The 26,258-nt window shown below is 38.4% G+C and overlaps 1 long non-coding RNA gene across 1 annotated transcript in view; it reads right to left on the bottom strand.

Annotated features, from left to right (window-relative positions):
* Positions 1-26,258, bottom strand: part of LOC114230743 (uncharacterized) — a 161,787-nt gene that overhangs the window by 27,665 nt on the left and 107,864 nt on the right. The window contains exon 2 of the long non-coding RNA XR_008557181.1: positions 15,398-15,486. This is a non-coding gene — a long non-coding RNA (uncharacterized LOC114230743). The remainder of the gene's footprint in view (positions 1-15,397; positions 15,487-26,258) is intronic.

A 26,258-nucleotide genomic window follows, 5' to 3' on the forward strand; every position in this document is an offset into this window, starting at 1 on the left:
ATGGTAATCCATTGCCCATTTGTATCTCTGAGCACATTGGGAAAGGTCAATTCCACAGGAAGGGAAGAAGTAGTAGTCATTGCTGTTTCTGTAGGACAGGTGGGTGATGCAGGGACTGGAACAGGCAGCAGATTTCACAACAGCTTCTGGGAAATTGCTTGCAAATAGCTTGCCTTGGTGCTGCTGGCTGCTGCTGAGACGGGGAGAAATGGGATATCTCTTGTGATTCTGGCAACTTCCTGTGTTACCCTAAGGCTGCATCGGCTTGCTCTGGCCCTCATTCCGGCAGTGGATTTTTTCAGTGCTTACTTCCCTGTTCTAAATCTTCTCTTCCTAAGGTAACTAGTTGCCTACTCTAGTTGATTCAACCTGACTACTTGAGGTGACATGTGTTGAAAGCTTGCAAACATAGGTAAACCTAAACAATTATGGTAAATTGTCCAAAACAGAATATGTCCAAAATATTCTCAGAAGTTAAAAATCTATAAATAAAAAAATAAATAGCTTAATAACAATAATCTAGGTTATAAAGTCCTGTTAACAAAGTTGAGGATATTAGCTAGGCAGAAAAATTGTGAAGTAACAAAGGAAAAAGTACACTTTGTCCTACAATAAATAATGAGAGGTTATTCTTGAATTTCTTTTCAAAATGTACATCAAAGAATGTTTTCAAAAAAATAAAAATGACTAATAGAAATAAAAACTAGATTGTCAGTCTCAAATTACTTAATAATATCAAACAAGCATAACCAATTTTGAAAGTAAAACTCCTTTATTCTATCTCTGTTTTATTTAGCAACTAGAGGCCCAGTGCACGAAATCGCATGAGATCCAGACCCTGCGCACCTTGGGACCCAGTGTCAAGTCCCTCCTCGTGACCGGTCTTTGGTCATTACATCATTACGACCACTGGGTTTTTAGTATATAGATTATTTCATGACAACCTATGATTACCAGGCAGAACGTAGATGCTGAGGAAAAGCAGTAAACAAAACAGACAAATCCCAACCCTCATGAAGTTTAGTTCTGTTGGGATACAGACAATAAAGATGTTAAATACATTATACAGTATTTTAAAAAAAGATAGTTACTCTGAAAAAGTGGATGGGGAATTTTAGGGTATGAGCTTACAATTTTAAACAGGGTGGTCAAGGTAAGACCTACTGAGAGTGTAATACTGAGTCAAGAGTTAAAGTAGGCAAGGAGTGAAACATAATGAAGATGAGATTTTTCCAGGCATTGGAAATTGCTTTTGCAAAGAGCCTGAGGCAGGAATGTGCCTGGCATGTTCTAGGAAGAACAAAGGTTACTTGGTACAGAATTTCTCTGAGGGGTGGGGGAGGGGGGAGAAGAAGAAGAAATAATTGATTTGAGAGTTAAATCAAAGTTAGATAAACAGAAAGAGAGGATGCAAGTGTTTCCAGTTATTTGGCTTTTAAAAAACTATATTAATTTAGCTAATTAAACAGCTGGACAGGTGTCTAATTTTAAAAAGACAATATATACATATGGTACATGTGCAAATTTTCAATGGTACTAAGGAGTGTACACTGAGAAGTACTAATAAGCTCTGCCCTGCATTTACCCAGAGTTCCCAGCCCCCCACCCCAGAAGAAACAATGTTACCAGGTCTATGTATTTCTCCCTATGCATCCTAAGACTTTTTCTATTATATTCCCCCAGGGGAAGTAATTTGGAGAAGTCATAGTGTGTGTTTGAGAGAGCTGGACAAAGTTTACCTTCATAGATGCACCTTCATCTTTGTACTATAATTATAGGCCCCCAAAGAGGATGGCTGCCCAATCATGCTCATCCCAGATGGGTGGGGCAGGGCCTATCTTGTGAAGACACCAAGTCACCTCCTGAAGAAGCTACCTGTGTGTGACCACCATTTATTTCCAGAGATATTGCTGCTGTCACATCTAGAGGAAATTCCATGACTGCCATTTCTTGTCTGTCATTTTGCCTTGAGGGTAAGGAGTGACTTCACTTAGCACTTGAAAACAGGTATAAGGAAGTGAAGAAACACAATTATAGGCCGTGTGTGTGTGTGTGTGTGTGTGTGTGTGTGTGTGTGTGTGTGTTTTAAAAGGAAAGAAAATAATAGTAAAGTGAAAAATAAATAGGAAATTTCTGTCCTTCACTAACGGGTATGGGAAGGGCACACAATGTTCTTTGTTTGATAAAAGTTAGAAGGCTCAGGTCAATCCAATATTTTCCTTTCAGTGTGGCCAAAGTATGTGTAATCTTTACTTCAGGCTTTCAGATACTTCCCTTTTCAGGTAAACAAACAGCAAGCCATAAATATGTCCTATAAGTCTTTGGTATTACAGCCAATCTATTCCTTTTTCGAGGGCCTGCCAGTCTGATTCTGCCCAGAGAGATGTACTGCATAGTTTTCTAACAGTGTCAGGAAAAGTGTTATATCATGTCATAATCTCTACTCCTAAATCTTAGTAGGATAAAGAAAAGGCTTTATTTTTCAGAGTCTTATGATCCCAGGATTGCCATCACTCAATAATATAATTCTATATATAATTACTAGTTTGCATTAGGTTTCTCAGTCTAGGTAATCCTATCATATCATCACCATCATCACCATCACCATCATCATCATCCTCATCAGATGAAAGTAACAATGCTATGAATTTATTTAATTTTGGGTATTTTTTTAAAAGTCTGTGGCAACAAACTTGTCTCAAGCATCTCAATGCAACCAACATGTAGTCTCTGAGATAATGGTTCTTTCCACAGTTCTTAATTTTGTGTCTAGCACTTATATGATGGTTAATTTTCTATGTCAACTTGGCTAGGCCATGGTACCCAGATAATGGTCAAACATTATTCTAGCTGTTTCTGTGAAGGCATTTTATTTTATTTATTTATTATTATTTTTTAATATATTTTATTGATTTTTTACAGAGAGGAAGGGAGAGAGATATTTAGAAACATCAAAAATTTGGTACTTGCCCTTGACCGGAATCAAACCTGGGACCCTTCAGTCCGCAGGCTGACGCTCTATCCACTGAGCCAAACCGGTTTTGGCTCTGTGAAGGCATTTTAAAGATGAAATTAACATTTAAATCAGCAGACTTGGAGTAAAGCAAATTACCATCCATGGTATGGGTGGGCCTCATCCAATCCATTGAAAGCCTTAGTAGAAAAAGACTGAACTCCCAGGCAAAAAGTAATTCTTCCAGCAGACTGTCTTTAAACTGAAACTATAATTCTTCCCTGGGTCTCTAGCTTGCCATGCTACCCTGTAGATTTTGGACTTGCTAAGCTTCCACAATCATGTGAACCAATTCCTGAAAATCTCAATCTCTCTCTCTGTCTCTCTCTCTCTCTTTCTCGCTCTCTCCCTCCCTCCCTTCCTCTTCTCCTCCCTCCCTCCCTCTCATAGTATATGCACACATATATCCTGCTCTGTTTTTCTAGACAACATTGACTACAATTTAGTATGTACAGAATCGTTACAAATACCATTTGCTAAATGAATGAACCAGTAATTCATGAGCAATATGTTTCTTCAATGAATGTGTTTTGCAAATGTTCAAATTTTGATGTTAAAATAATCATTAAAGTTCTTATTGTAACTCCACAATTCAAAAGTAGAATTTAATAGTTTAGACTCTTGCTACTATTTTCTTGATGATCTATGTAGGTGGTATCCAGCTTTCTATATTGGGAAAGGAGAGCAAAGCAATGATAGTTTTATTTAAAATTACACCAACCCACCACAATGTTTTCAACACCACTCCACAGTGAAATTGCCAGGGTTTAACCATGCTCTAAAATCCAACCTCTAGAAGGATTTTGTCCCCAGAAAAAAAAAAGCCTTTTCCCCCTCAAAAAATTCTGGAAAACGGTGGTTGCATAGCCCTAGAATGCTTAACATAAATAGTCAATTAATAGCTTCCTATGATCACTTTTCATTCAAGGGAACATTAGAAATATAATGTGTAGCTCAGGGTTTATCTATGTCTTCCATAATAAACTTTAATACACACACATGAATAAAAGTGCATGTATATTGAAACATATTTTGTTGCTTATCTGAAAAGAATGACAAGTGAAAGCAAGGTTACAATGGTCTCTTAACTGGGCTGAATTGAAATTTGTTTTCTAAGAGGACATCTCTGGAATTAAAATGTATGTTCAGTGTATACTGGTGTTTCTAGTCCTTTCGTTTTCCCAACTTGTTTTTATTCAACCTAAAAAAAATGACCTAAGTTCCCTCTTCTTTTACATTCTACCGCTCACTTGTCTCCTCTGACACATGTAAACCACTGTGAAGTTTGACTACTTGACCTCTTATATTGCCCTCTAAAATTTTTATTTATTCTTACACACATGTATTCTAGAAGAACCTTCTGGATTTAGCAAACCTTCATTTCATGACCCTTAGCTTATATTTTGACTCAATCTGAAGAATCAGATTGATTCAAGGCAGTGAAAACTTTTGAGAAAAGAAGTAAATAAATGTATTAAGGGTTCTTAAGATACTGGTAATATAAATGAAGCCTCCAAAAAAGGTTAAAACTATGATTCAGTAATGGTCTCTTTGGCACCCTCTCTTATTCTCATCTTAATCTTCCATAGCTATTGTCCAAATTGGACTTTCTTTCCCAGCATAATCAATCAAGACCATTTATTTTTACTATCAAAATTGAATTCTCCTTTGTCCCACGTAGAGATCAAGGATATAAAGCCAATGTATTCATGGATGCTAATGGGTTAATACTTAGACACTGCTAAGAGGCCAACTGGCAGAGCTTTCTGGAGAGGATGTCTTGACCTGGACAATGGAGCCATTAATTGGAATTTCAGTTGCTGACTGATCAGCAGAAGAAATATTTGGGATAATAAAGGCTTTTGGAGTCCTTCAAATCAAACCAACTAAGAAACTACTACTCAGACTGTATGAGGAGTCTACTAAAATTATGATTTTGTTAGATGCCCAACAAAAAAATCTAAAAAATATTAAAACAGATAAGAGATGCAATTTAATATCAGCTTTAGGTGAGAATTTTGTTAATACAATTATTTTACTTGCACATATTAAAAATGTTGGCTCTTAAACTCATTCATAAGGCAATGAATCTGTGAGGCATGACTACTTCTGATCTACTATTATAGTAGAGTTGAGGAAACCCTTTTAATGCAGCTTTCATGAAGAAAATAGGAACAACTGGATTTCTGTGAAATGGACAGATTACCTTCTAATGCAAAAAAAGAAAAAAAGAAATGAAGCAAGGAAGGGAGGAAGAGCAGGGGGAAAAGGGAAGGCAGTAAGGAAAGACAGAAAGGAAGAAAGAAAGAGAGAAAGAAAGAAAAAGAAAGGAGGGAAGGAAGGAAGGAAGGAAGGAAGGAAGGAAGGAAGGAAGGAAGGAAGGAAGGAAGGAAGGAAGGAAGGAAGGAAAAGAATTTATATTTTAAAATTAAAGTTGTTGAATGTCTTCTAAGATGAGGCAGCATTATCCATTTAAAGGATTATAAATGGAGGTACAATTTTGCATTTGGAGAGATAAAATAGAACCTTTTCTACGGGAAGTTAACAAACTTGAGATTAGATATCAAAGAAATTCCTGAGTTTGAGAAGAAATACATGAAACAGATTTATTTGGGGAGTTTCTGTGTAAGCCTCTGATGTTGGGCTAAGTGAAGGAAAATGTTGTTGGATCTTGAATTTAATTTTTTAATTTTTTTAGTAAGTAGAAATGAGCTCATCTAAATAGCATTTCCTCTTTTGTACTTTGCCTAAACTATCCTTCTATTTAGTCACACCAATTCCCAGGGATTCTCATATTTCTGTCCTACTACTGCTCATGAAATAAAATTCTTATAAAAATGGAGCGACATCTTAGATTGATATGATTAGTGAAAATATGGTATAATAAAGTACACAGCACAGAGAGCTAAGGAGGTCTGTGTTTTAGGCCCTCTTCTGCTGGCTCTCAGGGACCCTCTCCATGCCTAGTTTTCTCATCAGTGAAACAAGAGCAATGGAATGAACAACTCCTCAGTTATCTCTGCCAAGCAGGGGAATCTGACTTTGTTATGTAAAAGTAGCCTGATCATGAACAACAATCTTAATAGCAGTGAGTAATGCATGGAGTCAGTTTTCAACCACTTTGAGAATCTTGTATCTTGAAGAAAACCTTGGAAATCATATAACCTAGCCCTTCCTTCCCAGTCGGAACCACATCTTAATCATTCAAATAGCTCTTTCAGGCTGATCTTCAAGATTCTCCCCGAGGCCAACATCATAACTTCTTCTGTATCCTTAATGCCAGAAGCTCTTCCTTATGTCTGGCCTGAGCCCCCCCAACTGGATTCTCAACTTATTTTCATTTATTCTCTCCTTAGCAGAGAGGGAATATAACTGGGGCAGACCATTCAAGTGCTATCTCTTACAAATCTGAGCCATGGTAAATTTGTTTGTACTAGGGTTACTGTGGTCTTACATTGCATTCCTGTGAAATGATAGAGGCTGACCTCCTGATGGAATGTTCTCTTTCAGGTCTAAAATGACTGGAAGATAAAGGCTAACAGGCTGGCAGGAATACTGAGCAGTTCTTGATAGTGGACACAGGGAAGGGCATTGTTTCTTTGGATGGCCAGTCTCCTAGCAGCCTAGTGCACAGCAGCTCTTGACACGATGCTCTCTGAAACTGCAAATTTGGAAATATTAAACACATTCTTCTCAAATGAAATATGGGCTCAAGGAATTGTGCTAAAAAATACAGTAAAAGGGTAATCTTTTCAGTAGTACCAGTGCTTCATAGAGACATGAAACATTGATGAAAGGGAGCCTAATGATATTGTCTAGTCCTACTTTCTGCTTTCTAAAAGGTGAGCTCTTCCGAGGCCCATTTTATAGACAAGGCAGATTCAATGGAGCAGTATCTCTATCACCAATGAATGTATCGAGAAACAGACAATGCTAATAGAAGCTGTTTTAGAAAGAACCACGTAGGATTTTTGGAAAGAGCATGGGAGTTGGTTTACTTTGCTGACACTCAACGAAGTAACCAGAAAGAGCTCTCTCATTCCCTCGCCTGTCCCTCTTAGCTGTGTGGGTGTCCTGTGAGAGTCTGGAGGAGGAAAACATGGTATTCCCTCAGGATGGGCTTTCCCGGCCTTCTCCAGAGCAGTCCAGGTTTGTGAATCAGTGCCGGGGCCAGGGGTGGGGTGGGGTGGAGTGCAGGCAGGCTTTCCCTTTGCCCAGGAGGCCATGATTAAGAAGGCACCCGTCTGTCAACAGAGGCTCCCAGCTGTATTTCCAGCCCGGCTTCCTCCCCACTGACTCATTCGGTGATGCCACAATCTAATGTTTATGACCTAACAGTTGATCACCATGGAAGCTGCACAAACCTTGGACTGTTGAGGAGCAAAACCAGAGTAGAGATTCTGGACAGTTTAGAAAAAGGAATAAGAAGACCCTTATTCATCGAGACCACATGTTAAGACTGAACACCCCATTCCTCCTGTGGGCACTTCCACCGGTTGCTAAAACTGAGATTTGAATGACTTCGTGCCGATTGGAGAACCCAAATAAGGATTCGGGGAGACCAAGTACAAACAAATATCATGGCACTTAGAAATGAAGAGCAAAACGTAGAAGGGAAAATGTGTATGTAGCAATTTAATGAGGTTTGGATTACAAATTCTGTTTCCTTACCTTTTTGCCAGCATGTGGCAATGGTTTTACAAGAGAAAGAAAACGTGCTGAATGCCAGGAAAATACTAAGATTCCCCCAAAAAACTCAGCCTCACAAACAGTTCTGGTATATTCACAAAACGGGATTATAAGGATAAACTTTCTGGTTATTCCATTCCCCCATGAAAATCAAAGCTAAAATAAAAAAGAAAGCCAGTGGAACAAAATAGCCACATTTTAGTAAAGATCATTGTATGAAACACTGTGAGCGTCAGGAGGCCTTGGCACAGATGCCCTGACTAGATGGGGACTGCGGCGTGGTCAAGGTGAAGTGAGTCTGACTTCCTGGCCTGCCCTCCCAGACTAATAATCAAAAGGAACGGCCCTTCTCCAGCCCCAAACAGTCCTGTACGAACAGTGTCTCCCAGTAGTGGTTGTGGTTCCAAGTAATGTGAAAGTCTTTTTATAACTGTTGAGGTTTAATTTAAAAGGAAGCTCAGAATCAGCGGTAAAGGGAGGGGAATGTTGTGAACTACAGCCATCTGAAATGGGGAAAATCATAAATACCAGAGTGTCTGATTATTTGAGCGTCTCTTGAAGTCGAATAATGAACCTTCTTCATGTTCTGCTTTCCTGGACTTGGCTCCCTCTGACAAATTTGCAGGCATCAGGGTCTGTCTGGAATTCATTCCAAGTTGGAGGGATATTTTTTCCCTTGACATTTTTCAGCTGAGACAGCCCCGAGCAGGAAGCTGAAGAGCGTAACATTACCAAATATGTCCTTTCTCCTGCCCTTATATTTTATTTCCACAGGAAAAGAAGGCAGACGCTGGCCAATGAGTGCTGGCCAATGAGATGTGGCAACAGCAGGCGGCCTCCACGGGCAGCGGGGAAATTGATCGGATGCCATTTTTCACACAAAAAGAGAAACTATTCTAGGTACCACTGGTTGAAATTTGTGCTACGCTGGAGGAAGAAATCTGTCAATTTCCTCCAAGTTGCCCAGCTATTTCAGGGGAATTGGCCTCGTTTTCTCAAGGAGGCCTTCGTACAAAAAAGCAGGCAGTGAGGCGTTGCGGAAAGGGGATGGAATGAGAATTAGGAGCGAGCTGGCCGCTGTCGCTAACGTGCCTGTGTCTTTGCCTAGGTCATCCCACCTCCTGGGGTTTCAGATTCTTTACTTGTAAAATGAAGGTTTGGATGTGATCGTCTTCCAGATCCTTTCTGGGTCCCCAAATCTCCATGACTGAAATAAATTTGAATATCAGTGCAGATATGTATGTATGGGTGTGCGTGTATGTATGTATACAGATACATGTCCTGCTTTCTACTATATCATAAACTTACAAAATGCATAAAATACAAATGAAAAAGGATATAACATGTAAATTCTAATATATTTTTTCTGCAAACCTTAATAGTTTACATTGAACATTCCTGTGGCTCATATCTCTTTGAAGATCACAGCTGTAAGTTCTTTTCTTTGTGGGTGTAACACATTAGTCTTAAAAGACCATTTCTACAGGGGCTTAAAACAAACAAACCCGTATGTCAGTAAAGTTTGCATACCCTTTGCTAGCATATTAAATATATACATGGAAACCTTTTTTTTAACATATAATCATCTTGGTTAATCTTGTTATACTACTTTTAAAAGAAAATAGCTGGAGAAATTTCTGTGTGAAGGGAAATAACAGTTTAAACTTGTTGTAAATGGCAACTGACAATCTTGAGTCAGGGAGCGGCAGCCTGGGGTAATCGAGCATATACGTCTTGTCCAAAGACAGAAGCTGCTTTCGGCTCCAGCAGGCTGTCATCAGGCAGGAATGGAGGCCCAGAGCTGCCAGATGTGATTTTTTTAAGAGAATCAGGAGACCCAGATTTTAATGTGCAATTAAATTAATGTAGTCAATTAATGTTGCTCAAAAATTTTGGCGCTAAGTATATGGTGACGATGGGCTACAAACCAGCTAATAGGCAGGCCCTTGGTGATTTCTGATGTAATGCTCAGCTGATTTAGCTCTGTGATATTTTGTGATGATATTAGCACTTTGCAGTCAGACCTCTAAGTTCTGGGCAGGGTGATTATGTATGTGTTTGACAGAAAAACATGGCATGTCATTTCATTAAGATCATAATATTTTTCTCACCAACTTTTCAAAAGGGGCCACTTCCTGAATCCTCTTAAGGCTGCCCCATTTGACCAGTTGTCTAGGTTTTGTTATAAAAATAAGGAAAATATAACATTCCTCTTGACGTATCTGTCCCTTTTACATATGGAATCTCATGGAAAAATGTATTATTTTAAACAAATCCTTATGCTTTACTAAATCAGAGGTTGGCAAACATTTTCATAGATAACTTTCAGTAAATGTTTAGCCGTTGTGGGCCATATGGTCTCTGCTACAACTACTCAATCCTGTGGCTGTACAAAGGCATCTGTAGACAACACAGATGAATGAGCCTGGCTGAGTTCCAATAAAACTTTATTTATCCCAACAGGCTGTGAGCCAGATTTGGGCTATGCGCTGTAATTTGTCAACTCCTGAATTAAAATCATAAGCTCTTCTAAGGTGTAACCTGTGTCAGATTCAACCCTGTACTTTCAGTCCACATAAGCATGGCACAGAGGAGGAGGCACTCTATGAACACTATGAAATAATTAGGAGGTTATGGAATTTAGCAGTGTATGTCTACAATAATTAACTTCCCATTTGGGTGATTGAAAGCCCATAGTAGGATTTATGGATTGTGTCTCCCCGAGGTGTACATGAGCATGTGAAATCCTGCAGGGAGTTCATGGCTCATCCAGATATTCTGAATAAGGAAAGGAGGTGCTCAACCAGACTCATGAGACAACCAACTGCTTAAACTGAAGGGCCAAAGAGCAAGAGGCACCAGAAGACTCTTACAATTTCATATACAGCGTTCTTCCAAATCGTTCCTCAACTCTTCTTTTAACAACGTAAATGATCAAATACCAAGCATCTATTGAGCAAGGGTTCTCAAAATTTGGTTATGACTCAGTACACACTAAAACATTTCCCAAAACAATTCCTACCTTTACTGGAAGTAATCCACTGGGATATTTTTTCTTTGCTTATATTTTATTTTTAGTGCTGGTCACAACTCTTTAAATCAGTGGTTCTCAACCTTTCTAATGCCCTGACCCTTTAATACAGTTCCTGATGTTGTGGTGACCCCCAACCATAAAATTATTTAGTTGCTACTTCATAACTGTAATTTTGCTATTGTTAATGAATCGTAATGTAAATATCTGTGTTTTTCGATGGCCTTAGGCTCTACAGCAGCGGTTCTCAACCTGTGGGTCACGACCCACAGGTTGAAAACCGCTAGCAGGGTCACCTAAGACCATCGGAAAACACAGATATTTACATTACGATTCATAACAGTAGCAAAATTACAGTTATGAAGTAGTAACAAAAACAATTTTATGGTTGGGGGGGTCACCACAACATAAGAAACTGTATTAAAGGGTTGCAGCATTAGAAAGGTTGAGAACCACTGCTTTAAATTGATTTTATCATTGACTGGGTGTGATGTTCAGTTAAAAAATCAAAGAAACATGCACAGTTCTTGTCCTACGGGGATTTATAACCTAATTGGAGAGCTAAGATGTTTATATACCAACATCTACAGAACTGTCCTAAGATCTGACAGGAGACAGGTTATAGTATTTGTGGCACTTGAGGCTCTTCACTGGTGGTAGTTGGAGTTTTGAAACCATAGCTGAGTGGTGGTATTGGTCTGTGCTGAGACCTGGACACATGGAGAATCTGTCTAAAAGGGGTAAGAGGTGGGGGAACATAAGTGAATTTGGATAAGGTCACACTTCAAGAAAAGAAATAAATTTCCCAAGTAAAAAGGCAACACAGGACAGTGTCTTTCTTCCTAATTTCATTCCCAAGGTGAAGGAAGTGAACCTGAATTAAAATTCATTATGGATTTGATGGCTGGAACAATGTGTGAACGGATTAAAGAGGAATGAGAGGTCCAAGTGATTCATTTCCAAAAGCCAAAAGGAGTTTCTGGAGGGCATGATCCCGAGAAGAGCATATTTTTTTCTAAGTGAAGGTAACTATTTAGAAGAAAGAGAAGACAAAATCTGAAAATTGGTGAGGCCAATCTAGACATGCAGTTATTGAAATTTATTTTTAAAGATTTTTAGTTAGGGAAATATAGAATCACAGTTTTCTTTATTTGGGAGCCCCTAGTTGTCAAATCTGGCATGATTTAGGGTAGACAATGGAGAAAAAACAAGCTAAAGACATTGGGTAATCAAATGGTCCACCAGACTAAGCTTTGATAGCCACATTCAAGTCAGAAGTAAACACATTGATTGCAAGAATGAAGAGGAAACGAATGGACAGGATAGAATTGGCAGAAGGGCCCAATAATCAAATACATACTAGTAAAAGCCACATTGATTTTCATTAACAAAAAGAAATCAGAAAGCAGAGAATTCTTATAGAAAAGCACTAGAAGTGAAGTCCAAGCCAATTTGGATAAAAATAAAATAGAGGTAAATGCCTCTGAAATAGCTTGGGACAAACTAATGATCAAGAAACACATAAGACTTAAGAATCAGAAAACTAAGGAACATATAAAATGTCTTAAGAGAAAGGGAGACAAGACATAGAGAAACTAGGGGGCTTAGTATTACAAACTGGAAGAGGGGAAAATAATGAGATATTGTTTTTCATTATTATGTATGATTGCAATTTTATGCAGAAAAAAATAGCAACGAGTATCTTTTTTTCTATTTTATTTTGAGAATATGTTTATTACAGCTGGGGACAGTGAAGTGATGAGAGGGCTTAGGATAGAAGAATCAACAGGAGAGAGCCTAGGCAGGGCTACTTTGGCTTTTTAGAAACTTTATAGGAAAGAGGTGGGCCGCATGGGCTGCATAAACTCACTGAGAAGTAAAAGTCACAGTGTCAGAAGTGAGCCAAGGTGGGACTGCTGCTAGCTCACTTCAAAGTCAGAGAAAAATGGCCCTTGGAGACAGGTTCAGGGGTTAGCCCAGGACGAGCTGCTGCTGCCCACTGCTCTCCTGGCTACAAATCTTGTGAGGACCCTTAGAGTTTAGGAGGAAGAGAGCAGAGATATAAGCCCAAGGGAGAAAGGCATGGGTGTGCTCTAGAAAGAGAACCTCCAATAAATATCTTATTTAAAGGTCATTTTCACTTTGACAATTCTACAATGGGGTTTTTAATCCAAAGGGATTTATTAAAAAGACAAATAAAAGAAATAAAGAAAACAACAACAAAGCAGAGCTGATGACATTCTCTGTTACCCAGATGATAGCACCATGGAAATTAGTAGTCTGGTTAGTTTACAGACACTTAAGGGAGGGTGTTAATAATTATCTATCAATGATGTAAACTTCTGCCATTTTTTTTTCTCAAATTCAATTAATTTTAAACCACCTTTAGAAAAGCTTGGGTGTTATAAATCAATTGAATGCTACTAAGATCATCAGAAATCAGGCTTCATTATTTTATTGACATACTGCATTTCACACAGCACTTTAGGAAAAACCAGACAGTTTCAAAGCCAAATGTTTTATTTTCTTTGAAAGTTCAGATATCTGAGTGGTTTATCCTAAATTTCCAAAACATGTTGGGAATAAACACAGAATCTTTTAAACACAGAATCTTTTAAACACAGAATCTTTAGCAGTGATGATCTCAGGGTTATAGTTTTAAGGGCAAGGCTTACTGAGCTTGGTTTCAAAGCACTACTCAAGATTCCTTAACTTTTCTTATGGAACTGCCACTTCCAGTTCTTGGAATATATCCAAAAAAGCCCAAACACTTATTTAAAAGAATATATGCACCCCATATTCTGGCTTTTTCTTAGTATTACAGAAAAAACTTTTCTGGACACTACATCAGCTCCTAATCTAGATTTAATATGTATGGTTTTTATTTTGGTTGTTGTTATTGTTGTTACTTCCCTTCTCTCTAATTATCTTAGTTTATCTACACTAATAAAAGAGTAAGATGCAAATTGACTGTACCTTCGCAACACTCACCAGCTATCATGAGTGATATGCAAATTAACCCAACAAAGATGGTGGGTTAATTTGCATACACAGGCTCCAAGCGGCTGGGGGCAGGGCAGGACGCTTGCGTCATCACCAAGGTGATGACACAGGTGTCCCGCACCGCTCCAGCCACTCCAGGCCTCTGGGCAGCATGGGAAGGCAGAAAGGCCGCTCCGGGCTGAATCGAAAAGGCGGCTCCAGCTGGAGCAAAAGTGGTGCTGGCAGCCAGGGGAAGGGAGGCCTGTTCTTGCACGAATCTTCATGCATCGGGCCTCTAGTATATTATAAAATATATTATATATATATTTATATGTATAAAGGGTATGTATACATACAAACACTAATTTGACACCTATTTTATTATTGCCACACACAATTCATACAACAATATTTCTAGAGTCCTGTTAAATAAGAGGTGGAGTTATTGCAATGTGTTGTGGATAGTAAGAAGTGACTTTGAAAAGGGAAGATTTCCCTAGATGTTTCGTTACACAGAACCAGAATTTGTTCTGCACATGGTCTGTATTATAACTCATGGCATGGAAACTCAATGACAAAACTTTGTCAGGGCCAAAAAATTAAAATGACTCATTTTTCCAGGAAAAGAATATCTTCTTTAGAAAGGAAACTACATCACTAGAGCCTAAGGCAGTGGTCGGCAAACTGCGGCTCTCGAGCCACATGTGGCTCTCGAGCTGTGGTTTGCCGCTCTGTTGACTAATGAGTTTGCCGACCACTGGTAACAATATTTTCTAAGTAAATAGTAAGACATGTAACAATATTTTCTAAGTGAATAGTAGGATATTTTCAGGTTAAGTGGACATCATTTCCTTTCCTTGTTGAAATGTCAGTGCTAGTATATCAGGTCACCTAACTCTGGCCACTTGGATAGTGCTGGGTCAAGCATGTTCATACAGAAGTAAGGATTGCAGGGTTCAAGTTTATAGGCCAACATACCATATGTCTTAATATTTAAAATATATATATTTTTATTTATTTCTGAGGAGAGAGAGATATAAACATCAATGATGAGAGAGAATCATTGATCAGTTGCCTTCTGCATGTCCCCTACTGGGGTTAGAGCCTTCCACCTGGGCATGTGCCTTGACTGGAATCGAACTCATGACCCTTCAGTCTGCAGGCCAACGCTCTATCCTCTGAGCCAAACCAGCTAGGGCCATATGTATTAATATTTAAGCTATATTAAAAAAGGTAACACATTGCAAAAATATGTTTTATTTTCTTATCTTGACATATATAATTATCATAATGACAAAATTGGGAATATATATAAATCTATGGTTCTCATATGGCTGAAAGTAGGCAAATTATCAAAGACAAGTGATTAATTTTTATTGAGCATGTCTGAGTGTTCTGTTGATGGTCCAATGATATTTTGATGATGAACAAAATAGATATAGAAATTTAAGAGTAATAGGAATTTTTAATATTTCAAAATGTTCCATAGTTACTGTATGCAACTCTTATGAATACCACAGTAATTTGTATCTCTGCAACCACAAATTAGAACATGAAGAATAACAAGAAAAATGGTGGCCAGGCGCTACTGGCAAACAACACTTTGTTATAAAATCATGAATATGCGCTTATGTTATCTGAGAGGAGAGATTTGATAAATTCCTTAATATATTTTCTCTTACCTAAGGGCTTCTGCTATTCCAGTCTTGCCTCCACTCCAAAGCAGTTTCTCTCTTCAACAGCAACAGCCATCCAGATACAATCACTTTTTCTAGACACAAAGCACAAGATAGATACAAGCTTTTCCTTTGAGTCTGAACAATGTTAATCATAACACAGGTGTTTAGGGTTACAGGTTGTGCTGTGTCAGTGCTGAGTACTGATCCATAGTAAGAGCACCCATGTTGCCCTAACCGGTTTGGCTCAGTAGATAGAGTGTCGGCCTGTGGACTCAAGGGTCCCAGGTTCGATTCCGGTCAAGGGCATGTACCTTGGTTGCGGGCACATCTCCAGTAGGGGGTGTGCAGGAGGCAGCTGATCGATGTTTCTCTCTCATCGATGTTTCTAACTCTCTATCCCTCACCCTTCCTCTCTGTAAAAAATCAATAAAATATACTTTAAAAAAGAAGAGCACCCATGTTTCTTTACTAAGTTTAATTATCACGTGTTTGTGATATGCAGGGCCTGAAGTGCAGGGCCAAGGGCAGGGCCCTTTAGCTTTCATGTAAAGGCAATACTAGATGTAGGTTATTTCTCAAGTGCTTTCACAGATGTGTAGAATCCAAAACAGGTTAAGGCGTGAACAAGCTTCCACAGAAAGATTTTATTTTGGGGTTCCTAGGATTTGATAATTCTATGGAGTACAATGTTTTATCAAGGTGGCCATTGACATGTAGAAACAGAGTTGTAGATTTGCTTCTAGCAAAAAGGTGTTAGCTTCTCTTTTTTTCTCATAGACATGGTCAGGTCTATTCCAAGAGTAATCTGGTTTTCTCCAGTGTTTTGTTTTCTTATGAGAGTGCCTGATCCAATTGAACTTGGCAACACCTTGATCTTGACCCATTTTCTTGCTCTCACGCCACTATAGCCTTTCACACCCAAATCCCTCTGTCATCACTGATTTAATTTCGGTTTAACTACAAGAATTTTCAATTTCTGATGCATCAAAAGTTTTGTCTTCCCTAAGCATGCATTTCCTCTCCAGTCTCATAACACTACAGACTCGAAACAATGGTTATCTGTTCCCTCCTGTTAGGTTTCCTTAAACACGCTTTAGAGAGCTGCCATGTGTTTATCTTTCATAACACTCTGACAAGCACCCCTCCATGACTCACACATACAGAAAGCCAAAAGTCCTGAATGCTTGTTTATTCTCACCAGCTGGATGACCTTGCACGTGGCTCTCAGCATGGGTGAGAATGAGGGAACCTTCAAAAGGTAGTCATGTAGATTTAAGTACAAACAAAGCTGCATGAACTTGCACTTTGCTTAGATCCTTTAAGGAAGTTCAGAGTTAACCATGAAATTCAACTCAGCTTGCCATCTTTGCTTTTCCCCATTTATGCTCAAATGGGAGATGAAAAGATCAGGTCTTGTGGTCAGAGAAACAGAAATACAGTGAGGGCTTGTCATTTCCAAGAGATTACAGCATAGTACCTCGCCCTTAGGACATGACTTGATGACCTGATTAGGTCAACATGCTATGCTTCAGAGAAGTAAAGACAGGGCATTCTTTTACCCCATTCCTGAATTATATGTGGCTTCTAGGAATTGTTCAGCTTACGGATCCCCCCTCATCTGGTTGTTTTCTGTCCCGTTTTGTGGAGTTTATCTGATGCATGCACAGTGCAGAGAGTATTTAGCATCAGACTCAAGGGGCCCCAGTCAGAAATGTGGAGGCCTTTCTCTGCCTAGCATTCTTCTCACTGGTGGTCCGCCCTGAAAACTCCAGCTGGCTCTACCTCCCTGAACTTCACCGACTCTACCTCCTCAACTCAGTAAAACTGAAGTGATCTGTTTGGGTGCCTGCTGCGTGGATCATGGTCAGGTTAGTAGCTTCAGGCAGAAAATAAGGACATTCGCTGGGCTCACCTCATTTGTTTCCCTTTTCTCAGACATCACAGTTCTGGCTGCCTATTGTTCAATTCCTGTTGCCAAAGGCTCTACAGCAGCGGTTCAACCCACAGGTTGAGAACCGCTAGCAGGGTCGCCTAAGACCATCGGAAAACACAGATATTTACATTATGATTCATAACAGTAGCAAAATTACAGTTTTGAAGTAGCAACGAAAATAACTTTATGGTTGGGGGTCACCACAACATGAGGAACTGTATTAAAGGGTCGCGGCATTAGAAAGGTTGAGAACCACTGCTCTAGAGGGTAACCTAATTTTATCCTGACCTTTTCTCTTGGACATGAGAAGAAGGCTGGATTAGGATCTGAGATAAGCATGAGGCCTGGTTTAGGAAAAACATCAGGAGAACACTCTGGATGATAATAAAGGAACTCATGGAAATAGAGATAGATCTTATAGATTTAATGCAGCCATGTCATGTTCACTCTTGTTAATTTTGGTTAGGCAACACTGTTGTTGTTTTTTTACATTTACAAAGTAGGATATAAAGAAATCCAAACAGAGCCATAAAGATCATAGCTCTTTATAACATTTTTTTTGGTATTTTTACCAATAGTACAAATAATTCTTGATTGTATATCTCTGAGTTTGACAAAGTTATGCAATAAATCAAAAGAGCAATAGTTTGTTTTTCTCTCTCTCCTAGGCACTAATCCCTTAGTTAATAGCCTCTAAAACTTTCTAATACTAAAGAACTGTAATCTGAAATTGCCATTATAGGAATATTTATTTGGTGATTCCCTAGTGATTTTTCTTTATAGAATCATGAGTGTCTTCAAAATATGCATACTTAGGACACCTTAATGCCATATACAAACCTTTAAAATAAATGAAGTTTAGGGTTGGGCTCAAATAGGATTAGAAGACTAGCATTTTCCTAAACTAAAGGAAAAGTTATCTCCTTCGACTGCCAATCACAAACCAAAGTCTTGAACTTTGACATATGTTAGCAATTATAGATAGATGCAACCAAATTAAAACCTAAATAATTCAGTATTTATTAATGACTGTAAAATACACATATAAAGATAAGTAACATTAGAAAGAAATATATTTGAACATGTATATTTAGGACTGTTTTTCTTTGGAAACAAAGATTATGTATAGGGTTGCAAGGATTTAATGAGAGAATGTGCATAATGTACTTGCCCCAGGGCTTGGCACCTAGAAACACTCAAATGAGAACTATCACTATTATGACATCATCATCCTGGCTAAAACCAATCCCATTATTATAAACACTGTGAGATTTTTTGTTTTACACTTAAGACTGGCATGGCCTAATTATTTGTCTATAAAAACAGGTCGCATCAAGTTTAGGAAGGGGTAGATAAAAGTTTATCAAATAAAAAGTCTCTCCTTCAGTAATCCCAGTATCAAGAATGAGTGAAGAAATGTTGAGGCTAAGAACTGAGGGAACTCTTAAGGTGTTCCGATTGCTGTTGCTGAGGGGTTCCCAGTCTGTTCGGTTCACCTTTGCCAAACCATCGTGCCCATCTCATCCTCTCTGGAGGCAATAGGGATCCCAAAAAGTACTAGAGGAAACCAGCTCTACATGGCAACTCATCAACCAGTCTCATCTAGCTCTCTCTTCCAAAGAGTGGGAAATAACATGCCTTCTCTCCAGGCTAATTATTATTCCCTCTCTTCGCCCCTTTGTGCTATTAACTCTATAGCTCTCTTTTTAAATTAATTTTATTTTTTATTACAGTTTATATTCAATATAATTTTGTATTAGTTTCAGGTGCACAGCATATTGGTTAGATAATCATAATCAAAGTGTTCCCCCAAATATTTGTAGTGTTCCTCCAATATTTCCAGTATCCAACTGGCCCCACATATAGTTATTACAATATTATTGGCTACTGAGTGACCAGATTATTATGATTTCTGAACGCATAATAATCTGGCCACTCAGTGCATATCCTATATAATAAAAGGCTAATATGCAAATTGTCCCCTCGACCAGGAGTTCGACCAACTGCCCATGTCCCCTCCCTCTGGCCAGGCTGGCCAGACCCCACCCATGCACGAATTCATGCACCGGGCCTCAAATATATAAATATATATACATACACTGAGTGGCCAGATTATTATGTGTTCAGAGATCATAATAATATGGCCACTCAGTATATATTTTCTATGCTATACTTTATATCCCTGTGACTACTTTGTAAGTAAAATCTATCCTTTCCCTGTCTAATATCAATTTTAAATGAGATGTTCTTTTTCTGATAAAAGCCTGGAAAATCCTGAAATGGCTTCAGGATATATCAGATTGGATCACAAAGATCCTGTAGCAGTGCTCTACCTCATTTTAATTTTCAATTTTCTTTTTTCCTTGAAGATCTTACACAAGGTTTAATAAAGTATGAGTAATGCTTAGTAACTTACCAATAATATTTACTGAAAAAGTGTTAACTAAGCTATCTGTCAACTGATGGTTGTTGGCCCTAATTCAATGCCAACAAGAATCCCCACCTTGGGCTACGGTGAAGAAGGAAACTTTATTCAGTGCAAAAGGTGATACAGCATGGCTGTTAAAACAGCACTGCTGTGAAATAACTCAACAGTGCTACAGTGGGGCTGTGAAACAGCCCTGGGGACAGGCCCCTCGCTGGCTAGACAGCTCTACTCTGCTCCTTCATGGTCTGCTCTGCTCGGTGCTTTGTGCTGCGCTAGTCTGTTGTGCTCCACATGTTCTGCTTTGCTCTGCTCCAGGGAGACATCCTCGTTGTCTCTGCTCTAGCTGGGGAAAGGCAGTCTATGGTGGAAAATATGCTCCTGGAGTTAGAGGGGAGCTGACTTATATGACAGAAGTCCTGCCCCTGGTCCCTGATTGGTCCTGCCTCATGCAAATGAGGGCACCAAATCATCAGTTTGATTGTTCCCAAGGCACTGTCCTGATTGGTCAGAACACAGCCACCCTGATTGGTCAGAGCTGTGCAGTCCCGATTGGATAAGGAAAGAAAGCCTCAGTCCTATTGGTTGAAATAGGATTCCAGGGAACTTTTACAAGGGCTGATTCATCTGGGAGAAACAGTGCAGGAGGGCTGTTCAGTGCAAATGCAGTTTAGTGCAGAGGCAAGCAGGTTAGTGCAGAGGCTTTTCAGCAAAGGGCAGTTTGCCCGACAGGCCCCTGTGTAGAAATGGCTGCTAGGCTCTACCTTTTTTATTTGAGCCCAGTTAGCCACCAAGAGCCCTTCTTAATAGGAGTCTTTTTTTCCCCTCAGAGTTCAAATACCTCAGTCTCTGTGGCCCTAATGTTTCTGCAAGTCCATTAAAATTGGTGTTCTTCCATACTCAATTCTAGGCCCCCTCATCTTTTCCATCTATAGCAGTCCCCCCTTATCTGCGGTTTCAGCTTCCACAGTTTCAGTTACTCATGCTCAACTGCAGTCTGAAAATATTAAATGGGAAATTCTAGAAATAAATCATTCATCAGTTTTAAATTGTGCACTGTTCTGTGATGAAATCTCAATCCCACCTGGGATGTGAATCATCCCTTTGTCTAGCTTATCCTTGTTGTAGACACTCCCCAACCATTAGCTACTTAGTAGTCTTCTCACTGATCAGATCCACTGTGGTAGTATCTCAGTGCTTGTGTTCATTTTACTCAATAATGGCCCCCGAGTGCAAGAGTAGTGATGCTAGCACTTCAGATATGCCAAAGACAAGCTGTAAACTGCTCCTTTAAGTGAAAAGGTGAAAGTTCTCAACTTAATAAGGAAAAAAAAACTTGTATGTGAGGTTGCTAACAGCTATGGTAATAATGAATCTTCTTTCCATGAAACTGTGAAGAAGGAGTAAAAAAAAATTTGTGCTAGTTTTGCTATTGCACCCCAAACTTCAAAAGTTAAGGCCACAGTGCATGGTAAGTGCTTAGTTAAGATGGAAAATACTTTAAATTTGACATAGCATCATAATGGCTAAATGATCCTCCTTCTGACCTGTCATTAGAAGATCAACAGTAGTCTAGCACTGTTACAATACCTGTATCATTCATCTCATTATATAGGCAATGTATCTCATATCATCATCATAAATAGATGGGTGAGTACAATACAAGATATTTTGAGAAAGCCTACAATCACATAACTGTAATTATAGTATATTGTTATAATCTACTAGTGGCCTGGTGCACAGATTTATGCACATTGAAAGGAAATTAATTAGAAGGTGGCCAGCAGGACAGGACTGGGCAAGATGGGCAGGACATGCCCTAGAGCCAACCTCTTGCGATCCCTCCCCGGCCAGCCACACCTGGGGCTTGAAGAGCATCTGCAGAGTGAGCGGGGTCCCTCCGGCAGGTAAAGTCCCTTGGCCTGGCCTGCAGGGATCGGGCCAAAACTGGCAGTCCAACATTCCCCGGAGTGCAAGAGGGCACTCTGCAAAGTTGCTGTCACTCAGCAGCTCCTGAATTGAACATCTGCCCCCTGGTGGTCAGTGCACATTATAGCTACTGGCCAACTGATCGGCCGGTCAGCCGGTCACTTAGGTATATATATATATATATATATATATATATATATATATATATGTATTTAGTTATTATTAATCATTTATTGTGTCTAATTTATAAATTAAACTTTATCATAGGTATTAATGCATGGGCAAAACATAGTATATAGAGTTTGGTACTATCTGTGGTTTCAGACATCCACTGGGGCTCTTGAAATGTATCCCCCACAAATAAGGGGGGGACTACTGTATATTATCTCTCTGGACAATCTTTTGCTTCCACATGTTTCAGTTATAATCTATATGCTGATGACTTCAACTACATATTTTCAGTCCAGTTTTTATCTAAAGCACAAAGTACATATCTAACTACTACTCTTGGATATACTCAGATACCTTGACCTTGAATCCATCATTTACCTCTAAAATCCTGATTATCTCCATTACTTATATCTTCCAATAGAACCGCAGAATTAGTACATCAATAGTCTAAGCCAGAAAGAAAAATTTTGCCTCTGTTATAAACCACACATCTAGTCAGTCAAGTCCTACTGACTTTACCTCAAGTATTTTCTTAGTCTTTCTACCTGTGCACACCACTACTGCCTTCCCTAGTCTTGGCCTCTATAATCTCTAACCTAGATTCCTTTAAGATCCTCATAACTGGTCTCACTGACTCTAGTCTTCCCCTTCTACTACACTCGAGTCAGGATGCTCTTTCTAAACAAACATCTGTGATATATTATTATAGCAGAAAGCTGAGTATAAAATGGGATTATTGAGAAGCAATACTAAGGAGTTACTAGATTTTTAAAGATTTATCAGGTCATTCTGAGGTCCAGGAAAAAAAATGAGCTCAGATACAATGAAGGCTCTTCTCATAACTGCTTATAAAGTTGACAAAGATGATAATGATGATGGTAATGATAATGAAGATGAAATAAAAAGATGACTTGTAGGTTCTTTAAGTCATATAAGCAGACCAGTAGGAAAGTAAATAAGTTGGGAAGTAGTGGAGTTAGGCTCACAGAAACCAATCTATCTTTAGGGCTGGCCCCAGAATGGCTGGGGAGGTCAGAACAAACCTGTGTCCAAACATAAGCAGCATTCAGGCAGATATTAGATTGAGAACCCAGGAGGCTAACCAAGGCAACATTAAGTGATGGACACAGAAATTGATAAAGCATGTTAATGCATTGAATTAATAACTATACCAATAACAAATAATTGTGAGGTTTCATATTTGTAACTATAGTTATAACAAAATACTGGTCAACAACAAAAAAAGGTAAACTATAAATGAATAACAAAAGTGCATAAATGTCTTTTTTATAGTCAAGAAGAAGAGATTACATATATATATATATATATATATATATATATATATATATATAATTTAAATATATATATATGTAAAGAGATTTGCAAAAATGTAAAACAATGCACCCTTCTTACTAATTTTTTTTTTTTAGTTTGGAAAATATAGTTTTTTTCATAAAGATATTTGTTATTTGTATGTAGTAGATCTATAATTGCTATTTTAAATAAATCAACCAATAAACATGTGTTTCATTTCTTAGTTTTAATGTCTAATCTCAATAGATATAATAGCAATATATATAACCCACATAAATAAAAGCTCTTTGGGGTTCTCAATGACTTTTAAGATGACAAAGGGATATTGAGGTAAAAAATTTAACAACCACCACCTTTCCGTTGGAAACTCCTGAAGGCTAACTGACATGGCTGACAACAACAATAGAATGGCTCATTTTGAACAAAATGATTGAATTTGAAAAAAATGAAGGTGGAAGCCTGAGGAGGTACTGTTGAAAAATCAAGGGTAGTTCTCACAATTATATGAAGTCAGTAGAAAATGCCTCATCTTCTCATCCTTCTGGACTACTCCTTCTACCCACTCATGCGAAGCAGCGTATCAGTATGGCACCATTTCCAGGCACAGGGAGCACAGATGTATAAACAACCTTCCACCCCTTTCAGGGAAGTCAACGAATGTGCCAGAGCTCTTGGCTCTGTTTACACAGGGAAAATGCTCTCTTTCCCTTATAGGAAAAAAAAAATTAAATTTTGCCAGTGTCGCCAAGAAGGTGGGGTAGTGGAAGCTATATGTGAAATAATACAAAAAGTATTCTTTTCAAAGCTGCAGAACCAAGAGTGGAATGGGAAAATGGAGGCAAGGATCCAAGGGCTAACGTTTCAAAGCACAGAGGCGTAAAATATACTCTGTAAATGCAGTGATACCGTGTAGTGTTCTATGCCATTAAATTATAACCGCCTGGAGTAAATTTTTAAATGTGCCATTTACAAAGTTACCAAAATGAGGGAAGCTGATCCTTTTATTTTTGTTCTACTTACATTGTGTATATAAGTAGTATTTCTTGGAGAAAATTTCAGAAACTATAGCAATCTCTCAAACCAGATGGCTAATATTACTATCACTACTTCAATTTCATATATTTAAACACTAGGCAGAATGTTTGAGTCAATCTGCAATAAACCTAAGAAAATAATTCAAGTTGATTGAAGATGGAGCCAATTTGTCTTCTATTCAGGTGTCTTGTTTTTCAGCTCATGCATATTAACAGGTATGATGTGAGAGTGAATTTATGGAGGCACAAGTCGAAACCTGGGATGTGTGTTGTAACTGTGAATTAACAGACTCGCCAAAACTTGTACTGACTGAAACTCACAGCTCCTCTTTCTAAGCATATCAAGTATTTGACGTATCTACTTTCAAGCTCCTGCAAAGATATTTCTATCTTATGAATAACTGCTCTCATGCAATAAAAAAATAAAAGTAAGATTACTTTCTTCAGAATAATGGTAACCCATTTATAATAACCGACAAACCCAAAATATCAAAAATCTGATGAGTTCATTGCTTTGGTCTTCTATTAGGCATCCACATCACTGTAAGGGTGACCCTACAGTCTCTTTTGCTTCTTAGTTTTCCCACAGACCTTATTCTTTACAAGTACCTGTGCTCATTTTGTTTTAGACTTTTTTGCTTTTGGTTTTAACACCCCTTTACATGCTTATTTTCTATGGGCACTAGGTTCCAGTGTTCTTTGGGGTACTTGACAGTAAGTAGAATACTACATTTTAGAACCAAAGAAAACAAAATGCTACTGTTTTGTAGAATGATTAAGAACAAAGAAACAAATTTCCTGATCATTTAAACATATATACTTTCAGTGGTATTAGGTTCTCCTAGATAAAGCATTCTCATTTTTATTCATATTAATTTCTGAAACAGAGACTAAAATATCTCAAAGAGCTTTCCAAGAATGTTATCTTTTACACCCAAACTAAGCTTCATTGCCAACTACAATGCTCACAAAACTTATTTTATAAAAATAAGCTCTGAATGAATGAGACATAGGTATCAAGGCAATTATGTATTATTTAGCCATCTAGTCTACATATGTGGGTGTTTTTTTTTTAATCTTCCCTTCTTTCAGTTGTCTGTATCAAAAACAATTAAATGTGAAAACAGAGTGTTGGGCCATTATGATCCTATCCAAATGATTCACTAATGAGTAGCTTTTATTTACCTTTTATTTCTATTTTGATTCTCTCCCACAAATCTTTGATATAAGCAAAAGTTGCTTCTGTAAATTAATCTTCATGAAAACCTTTTTTATATTCACGTTTTAGTAGATCATGTCTATTAGTCTCCTGCAGTTGTAAGAGGCTGTATCTATGAGCAAAAATCCTTTGTAAATCACTGACACTCTTCCTTTACCAGCTGAATAACCTGAGGCAGGAGGACATGAGTACGTGTTACCTGGCAACGTGTTTATCTGTGAGCTCTTGGCTGCAGCGTCTTGGGGAATTGACATGGGAAAATATTTCAAAGTTGATTTGCCCTCTGGAAGGGGCCCAGTTCTGGTTGTTTTCAAGGTATTCAAATGTTTCCCATCTGTTATCAAACTATTACTAAGCAACCTTCATATTCTATCCAGGCTTTTGGCAGGACTCCAGGAATACAAATATAAATAATTTAAATAAAATAAGAGTTCCTGATTTCAAGAGGCTCATAGTCTAGTAAACAGAGATACACTGAGGAAAATTCAACACAGATTGTGAATCTTATCCATTCACTCTCATTGAGACCCTTGGATGCCGGGCACTGTGTTATCGGGATAGCAGAAGGGAACTCAGAGGGAAGGCCCTTAGCCCAACTGGAGGGTTCAGAGGTGATTTCCTGAAAAGATATAACATTTGAATTTTTAGTTATATGCAAATAGATGTAGACAGGGACAAGGGCATTATGGATAAGTAAAGGATGTCGTCAAAAACAAAGTAGTGTGAAATGTCATGGACAATGCAGGAATCTATACTAGTTACTATTTCTAGAACAATAAATGCTAGGATTAGATCAATGGCCAATGAGATTGGAATTCTGTGAAGGGGAGAATGCTGGG

This window comes from Eptesicus fuscus, chromosome 10 (assembly GCF_027574615.1).
Source record: "Eptesicus fuscus isolate TK198812 chromosome 10, DD_ASM_mEF_20220401, whole genome shotgun sequence".
Lineage (NCBI taxonomy): Eukaryota > Metazoa > Chordata > Mammalia > Chiroptera > Vespertilionidae > Eptesicus > Eptesicus fuscus.